An 8,214-nucleotide genomic window follows, 5' to 3' on the forward strand; every position below is an offset into this window, starting at 1 on the left:
AAAGAAATTGAAAAAAGGACTGAAAGAGAGAGAGAGTGAGAAAGCGGGGGAATAAGCTAACAAAAGAGAGTAAGAAAAAAGAATGAGTAAAAGTGAGAAAGAGAGAGAGAAAGAAATATCACTTTGCGAGTGGCGACATCAAGTGGACATATTATAACCCGCAGCTCATTTTCCCTTCGCGCTTCTCTCTTTCGTCCCGCAGACCTGATCCCACCCGCGAACCGCCTGTTCAACACCCTCTAACAGTTCCTTGTTGATTCTCACTTCACGTTCTTCTTCTCTTCCTTTCTCCGAATCAATTCGTGGTCACCACCGTCTCACATATCATGGCTTCTGACGAGGACCGAGAGAACGAGGCCTTCAAGGGAGTTCTTCTACGGTTACACGTGACGTAAGCGTGTCGCAAGCGTGTTGTAATGTGTCAATCAAAGAGAAGCTGACGGAGGGGCCCGAAACAGACTTTTTCCATGACACGCTTCTGAATGGCATGTGCTAGATCCCATAGATGGGTCATTAAATCGGGCCGCCGACATTTTGGAGAAATTAAAATCTAATATTCAGAATGTGAAGATTCAGCCACTTTGGAAAAGAACATCCCAAGCCTGTAAAGTCAAATGGGACAATTGTCAAGACCAGAACGGAGACAGGACCCACTCGCGTCACGTTTCTCACAGGTTTTATTAGAAGAAAGGGAAAGGGTTGCGCCCACGATCCGGGGATTGCTGATCGCACGAAGTGGGACTTCTGTGGCGAGCTATGGCGGTGTCGGGAGCGGAAAAAAACAGGTCAGTAGCCGGGACAGGAGAGCAAAAACGTGGTCGGGATCAGAAACGAGTCGAAAGCCAGAAACGGAGACATGACCCAGTAGCGTTCGCTTACTCATTTTTATTGATAAAGAGAGAGAGCAGTGCTTGCGTCCATGATCCGATGATCGACGGACATGGGTAGCAGGTGGCTGGAACGCCGAAGTGGCACTTCCGTGTCGAGCGAGGATAATCGTAGGCAGCAGGGATACTGGTCACTAGCCGGGACAGGAGAGCATGGGCGGGATCGAGTTCAGAAAAGAGGTCGGCAACAGGTATGAGGCATGAAACGGGGCAAAACCGTTCGGTGGTGGGATGGCAGATCAGGGCAGAAACGGGTCCAGAAACGGGTCGGCAACAGGTATCAGGCAGGACAAAACAAGGCAGGAAAATGTCGGAAGGTGTGAGCTCCCCTAGCTAGAAGCATAGGTTCACAAACGGTCTGACAGCTTCCTCTTGGAAGCCGGGGGTTTAAAAAGAGTCTCTGAACCAATCAGCGCTCAAGGCTGTTGGGGCCAATTGGGCAGCCGCAGGTGCTCCGAATCAGTAATCATGACAGGGAGGAGAGTTGACGTGGTCGAGATCAAAAACAGATTGTTATTAGGGACGGGAGAGCAGACATGGTCGAGATCAAAACAGGTCGTAATTCGGGACGGGAGAGCAAAAAAACGTGGTCGAGATCAGCAACGAGTCGAAAGCCAGGAAACAGACGGGAGCCAAAACACGGGACAGACGAAAAAGTGCTTGCCGTGTAAAAACAGAGATTCGCAGACGGACCGACAAAAGGGGACTGACAGGACAGAGTTTAGATACTGACAGGAAGCCAATCTGCCAACAAGCTGCAGCTGGCGCCACACGGGCGGGGCCAATTGGGCGCCATGGCAACCGGGACAGCAATATAACCATTTGATAGCGGGGTCTTGAGCTCGAGGTCCTCCGGAGGATAGTTTAATATGAAAGTTAAAGGGACAGCGTGTATTGTTTTTCCACTAGATGTCGCTGTATTCTGTCGTGCCGCTGAAAACGAGTGCTAGAATCGCAACGGAAGAAGACAAAATACGGAGATTCAAAGTGGCCAGAACGCACCTTATTACTTTTGAAAAGAAGACCAATCAGAATAAAAAACAATAAAAAGAAATAGAAAAGGAAAAAATGAAAAAATAAGAAGAAAAGTAAAACTCAAGCTAAAAGGAAATGAAAAGAAAAATTGAAAATAAAAAAAAAGAGAAAATTGCACTTTTTTTTTACTGGCATGGCCTGTATTGGGAATTAAATATTAAAATGTATCGTTTACCAAATTGTTCGAATGAGTTATCTGACTCCATTAACCAAACACAACCTACATTCACCCAACAATTTATGCGCGCTTGTTTCTTGACGGAAAAGATGAACAGGAAAGCCGACATGACCACACGGCCGAATTAGTGTTGTTGGAGTCTCTGGAAATCCCTCTTATGAAGTCCTTCAGCTCTCTCTTCTTGGCCGACGTCTCCCAGCAAGATGGCGTCTTGGCTCCTCCCATGGGCGTGCCAAGAAAGCCCCCTGGGCTTCACCATCTCTTAGACGAGCGTCCCGATGTCTGGGGTACTCAAAACAACACCGAGCGTTTCTACGTCATCAGGGCTTTGTTCTCAAAACAACGCCTGCCGTCCTCCGTCAGAGTCCTGTTATCAAAATTCCCTAGTCAAAATATTCTGCATTTGGGACAGCGTGCCCCGTCAATGAACTAAAACCCAGTCAGTGAATATCTTGCATTAAACTCAATAAATCTAACTTGTATTCAATCGTATAAAATCCTTTATAGTCAAACGTATAAAATCCTTCACCTGTCCAAAGTCTTGATCACAACCAAACATCCTTGGTGACAAAGTTACGGTAAAGAAACCCACTACTATCACACTCAACTGTGGAGGAGGCTGGAAGAAGAATGGACCAAAATCACACGAAAGCAATATGGGAGACTAGTGCTATCCTGTGGCCACAGAATTTTAGACTTTAACAAAATTAATGTTTTTATGAAGATATGCATGCCTGTCAACCTGTTTTTGCCGTACAAAGTACGTTTATGATGCATTTTAAGACGTGTACGACGTACAAGAAAATCTGTACGGAAAAACGCAAATTTGTCAATGATGGCTACCATCCGGTATACACCGACTATCACCAAACGGCAAATCAATCAAGTCAAACAAGTTCGCCGCGGTAGCCTCTATCTCGGTATCATTTTTTTCAGTGCAAACGAAGCGAGCGGTTTGATGCTACTGTGCGCATGCGTCTGCTGCCTGGGGATTTCCCATCATGCATCATTCCGTGGTAGTTGTGTAGTAAAAGGAAGTCCGTTTCTTTTTAGAGAACCGGCTTTTTCAGCTCAACTCGTTAAAGAGAGCCGGCTCCCAAACGGCTCACTTGCTTTGATGCATTATATTACGAATGTGTCATGAACCAGGACGGAATCTCAGACCCAATTGCGTTTGTTTTAAAGGAATCTTTATTGGATTGAGCTGAAAGAGCTTGCTTTGGAAGCCGATGGTTGTCGGTCGCTAGCAGCGTTGGACGGAACGGCAGCTCCGTGACAGGTAGGCAGAATCGATACGGCTTAGCGGGCAGGTCGATGGCCAGGGCAGGAGAGCAGGTCGTTATCGTGGGGCAGAAACAGGTCGATACCGAAGGCAGGCAGGAATCAAACAGGAAAGGTCTTTGGTACTGGAATCTGGCAAAACACACAGAGAGACACAAGTACGGTCTGACACCCTCCTCTGGCCGCTGACAGCTTAAGAGGAAAGTGCCAGCCAATCAGAGAGCGCGCTCCTGCGCGCCAAACGATTGCCACAGGTGTCTTCATTTTGGCAATCATGAAACGAAACACATGTACGATATAACATGTTAAACTACCGTATTTTCCGCACTATAGGGCGCACCGGGTTATAGGGCGCACCCCCAAAAAATAGTTTTTGGTCCTATATCTTCCATAGATAAGGCGCACCGGATTATAAGGCGCTACAATGGGAACGTCGGCAAAACAGTCAGATGATTCAGTCCAACTGATTACCCCCTTCACATTCCCAAAGCTTGCAAAGAAGCAAATACGTGTCGTAGATACGTGCGGATGCGGTGTCCGTACGATGTCACTCAAATGCATCATTTCAAATATCATTCGGAAGGTTAAAGTCTTGGGATTCAAGAAATGCCAACCATTCCTTAGTTTCCATTTTCTTTTTTGCTCGCAACTTTACTGTGCATATGACAATAAACACTTAATAAACTCATCACAGCAACATCAAGATCGTTCTAAAACAAGATACTGGGAAAATATAAAGCCGCATAGCTCACCTAAGTTTTCACGTTCAATAATGATACGCAATCATGGTCTTCTTACAACCGTGAGTGTAGTAAATCCAGGAGAATAAAATATTTACAAATTACATGTACAAAATACAGACTAATGAAACATGTTTCTTTATGGCGTAGTTTAGCAAGCTTGCTATTCAGTCATCTTTTTCGGCCAATTGCAGAGTTTGTTTTGGCCCTCTAGCCAATCCGAGGCTCCGAATAACTTCAGCCAATAGCGATCGATTTAACAGATGATTGACACATCTTTTTCGGCCAATTGCAGGGTTTGTTTTGGTCCTCTAGCCAATCCGAGGCTCCGAATAACTTCAGCCAATAGCGATCGATTTGACTGATGATTGACACATCTTTTTCGGCCAATTGCAGGGTTTGTTTCGGTCCTCTAGACTATCCGAGGCTCCGAATAACTTTAGCCAATAGCGATCGATTCAAATGATGATTGACACATTGGTTAGCCAATGAAACGCCGGTATATAAATCCCAGCATACACCGCGGACTACTCCGCGTTCGGGGGAAAATCGAGTCGGCGGCTGTTGCGTAAGTTGCGAGACCTTGCGAATTTAATATTGAGCCATATATAAGGCGCACTGCATTATAAGGCGCATAGTCAGCTTTTGAAAAAAATTAAGACTTTTAGGTGCGCCTTATAGTGCGGAAAATACGGTACATAGATAAACACGTTTGAAAAAAAAATATGGTGTAAGATTATTTTGTATTGTGTAAGGGAAAATACGACAGTATGTAAGGGCATGGAGCCCTGGAGCGCGACAGGTATGGATATATTTTTAGTCATTTTGTGTAAAAAGACTTGTAGTACCATGATATAGACACAATAAAATTACATTTAATTCTCATTGTATTTCAAAATCAGTTCTTCTCTCATTTCGATCCCCAGTATATGTTGGAACCCCAGCTCTAACCGAACAGAACATGAAAGTAAGACGCCACAGGACAAATACCGATCGAAAAATAAGCAGTTAAAGTTGGACTGGATGCGCCTGTTACGTAAGTGGACGTGGGAGAGGGGAGAGTGATATTTTTGGGGCATGGTCTCGCTCTATTAAAAGCGCTTTGAACTCGTTTTCTCATTTCGTGAGAAGAAAACGTTTTTTTGCCTTTTCACATTCTTCGGGGTCTTCTCGTCTTACAGCCCTGTTCCCCGAATGCTCCCTCGGGCGTTGCACCTGCGACGGGGCCCTTTCCTTATAAAGAGCCTCTTTGTACCTTTGCCATGCGCTAAATCAGGGCTCTTCAAACTTTTTCAAGCGTCAAGCTACTTTTGTTGCTCAAGGACACACAGTTTTATATCAATTTCTAGAGTAGCAACTTAGCTAGTTGGCTTGCTAAAAGGGTAGCTTAAAAGTTAGCAAGAAAGGTAATCGGGTAAAAAATAGATAGATAGATGTCTAAATAGATAGATGTCCAGATAATAATAATAATAATTTCCTTTGTATTGTAGATGTCTAGATAGATAAATAGATGTCTACATAGATGTCCAGATAGATAGATAGATAGATAGATAGATAGATAGATAGATAGATAGATAGATAGATAGATAGATAGATAGATAGATAGATAGATAGATAGATAGATAGATAGATAGATAGATAGATAGATAGATAGATAGATAGATAGATAGATAAATAGATGTCTAGATAGATGTCTAGATAGATAGATGTCTAGATGTCTAGATGTCTAGATGTCTAGATGTCTAGATGTCTAGATAGATAGATAGATAGATAGATAGATAGATAGATAGATAGATAGATAGATAGATAGATAGATAGATAGATAGATAGATAGATAGATAGATAGATAGATAGATAGATAGATAGATAGATAGATAGATAGATAGATAGATAGATAGATAGATAGATAGATAGATAGATAGATAGATAGATAGATATATAGATAGATAAATAGATGTCTAGATAGATGTCTAGATAGATAGATGTCTAGATGTCTAGATGTCTAGATGTCTAGATGTCTAGATAGATAGATAGATAGATAGATAGATAGATAGATAGATAGATAGATAGATAGATAGATAGATAGATAGATAGATAGATAGATAGATAGATAGGTAGATAGATAGATAGATAGGTAGATAGATGTCTAGGTAGATAGATGTCTAGATAGATGTCTAGATAGATGTCTAGATAGATAGATAGATAGATAGATAGATAGATAGATAGATAGATAGATAGATAGATAGATAGATAGATAGATAGATAGATAGATAGATAGATAGATAGATAGATAGATAGATAGATAGATAGATAGATAGATACTTTGTTCATCCCCATAGGGAAATTCACATAGATTCAGATTCTTATCATGTTATTACTATGTTGTTACTATGTTATTACCAAGTTGGTAATTCAAAAAAGGGCTTAAACAGACTCATTTTACCAGTAAATCACATTGATCTCAGCACTTTAACTGTCTTTAGGGGGCCCCCTGGTCCCCACAGGCATCACGTCGGAGACCCCTGCGCTAAATGGAGCGTTTAGCTAGCCCCGCTCCCCTCCCTCCCGTCCCCTATACAGTCTCAAACTAAAACGGATTAAAGCGGCCGGGACATAAGCTGCCTATTTAAGCTAACGCGTAAGACTTTTGGCTAGCGCCTAAACACTCAGACGGCCTCTCAATAATTAAAATGCGCTTTCGTGTCACTTTTCCATTCCGACGGAGAGATCGCGTTTCCCCGCCGCTAAAACTGGGCCGGGGACGCGTCTTAAGGCCCGGAAAGGGGGATGAAAATGGAAATTTTTTTCATCCTACAAGAGACTGAGGGCATCTCAAGAGCACTGTAATGCGGGCAACAGAAGAACATGGGGTTAGTTTAGGGGAGCAGTGTCAGACTCATTTTAACTCGGGGGCCACATGGCCGGATTAGTAGACTAAAGAGAGAGAGAATGAAAGAGAGCGAGAACGAAAGAGAGAGAGAGAACAAAGGAGAGAGTGACAACAACAGATAGGGAGAACAAGAGAGAGAGAAAAAAAAGCAAAAGACAGAAGAAAGAGTGAAAGAAAGAGGAAAAAAAAGACAAAAACAAAGAGCAAGGGAGTAAACAAGAGAGAAAAAGAGACAGTGATTGAGAAATGGAGAGAAAAGAGAGAAAGAAAGAAAAAAATGAGAGCAAAAGTGAAGGAAAGAGAGAGAGAGAGTGAAAAGGAGAAAAAAAGACAAAAAAAGAGCATGGTATAAGATAAGAGAGAGAGAGATAGTGATCTAGAAAAAAAGAGTAAACAGAGAAAGAAAGAAAAAAAATTAGAGCGAAAGAAAGTGGGATAGAGAACGAGAACAAGAACGAAAGAACGAGAGTGAGAAAGAAAAAACAAAAGAGATGAAAGAGAGACAGTGATCTAGAAAAAGAGAGAAAAGTGAGAAAGAAAGAAAAAAATGAGAGCGAAAGAGAACAAAAAAGAGAGAGAAGGAAAGAGAGATGGAGAACAACATTGAAAGAACAAAAGAGAGAACACGAGAGAGAGAGAGAGAGAAAGAGAGAGAAAGAGAACTACAGATAGAGAAAAAAACAAAAGAGAGAGATGAAAGAGTGAAAGAGAGAGAAAATAAGACAAAAACAAAGAGCGAGGGAGAAAACAAGAGAGAGTGAGACAGTGATCCAGAAAAAAAGAGAACACAGAGAAAGAAAGAAGAAATTAGAGCAAAAGACAACAAATGGGAATGAAAGAGAGAGAAGGAAAGAGAGACAGAGAAGGAGAACAAGAACAAAAGAACATGAAAAAGAGGGAGAGAGAAACAGAGCGAGAGAGAGAGAGAGAGAGAAAGGGAGAGCGAGAGAGGGAGAATAAGATAGAACAAGCGAGAAAAAGAGCGAAAAGGTAAGAAAAAGAGAAAACAAGAGAGAACATGTGAGAGAGAGAAAAAGAGACAGTGAAATAGAGAAAGGGAGAGAAAGAGAGAAAGAAAAGAAGAGAGAAAGTAAGGAGAAAGAGTGAAAAAGAAAAAAAAGATAAAGATTTGTGGGAAATAAGAAACAAATTGTGACGTCACGAATACTGACTTTCATGGAGTATTAAAAATAATTTAATACT

This window comes from Urocampus carinirostris, chromosome 15, assembly GCF_059441175.1.
Source record: "Urocampus carinirostris isolate Australia breed hairy pipefish chromosome 15, RoL_Ucar_1.0, whole genome shotgun sequence".
NCBI lineage: Eukaryota > Metazoa > Chordata > Actinopteri > Syngnathiformes > Syngnathidae > Urocampus > Urocampus carinirostris.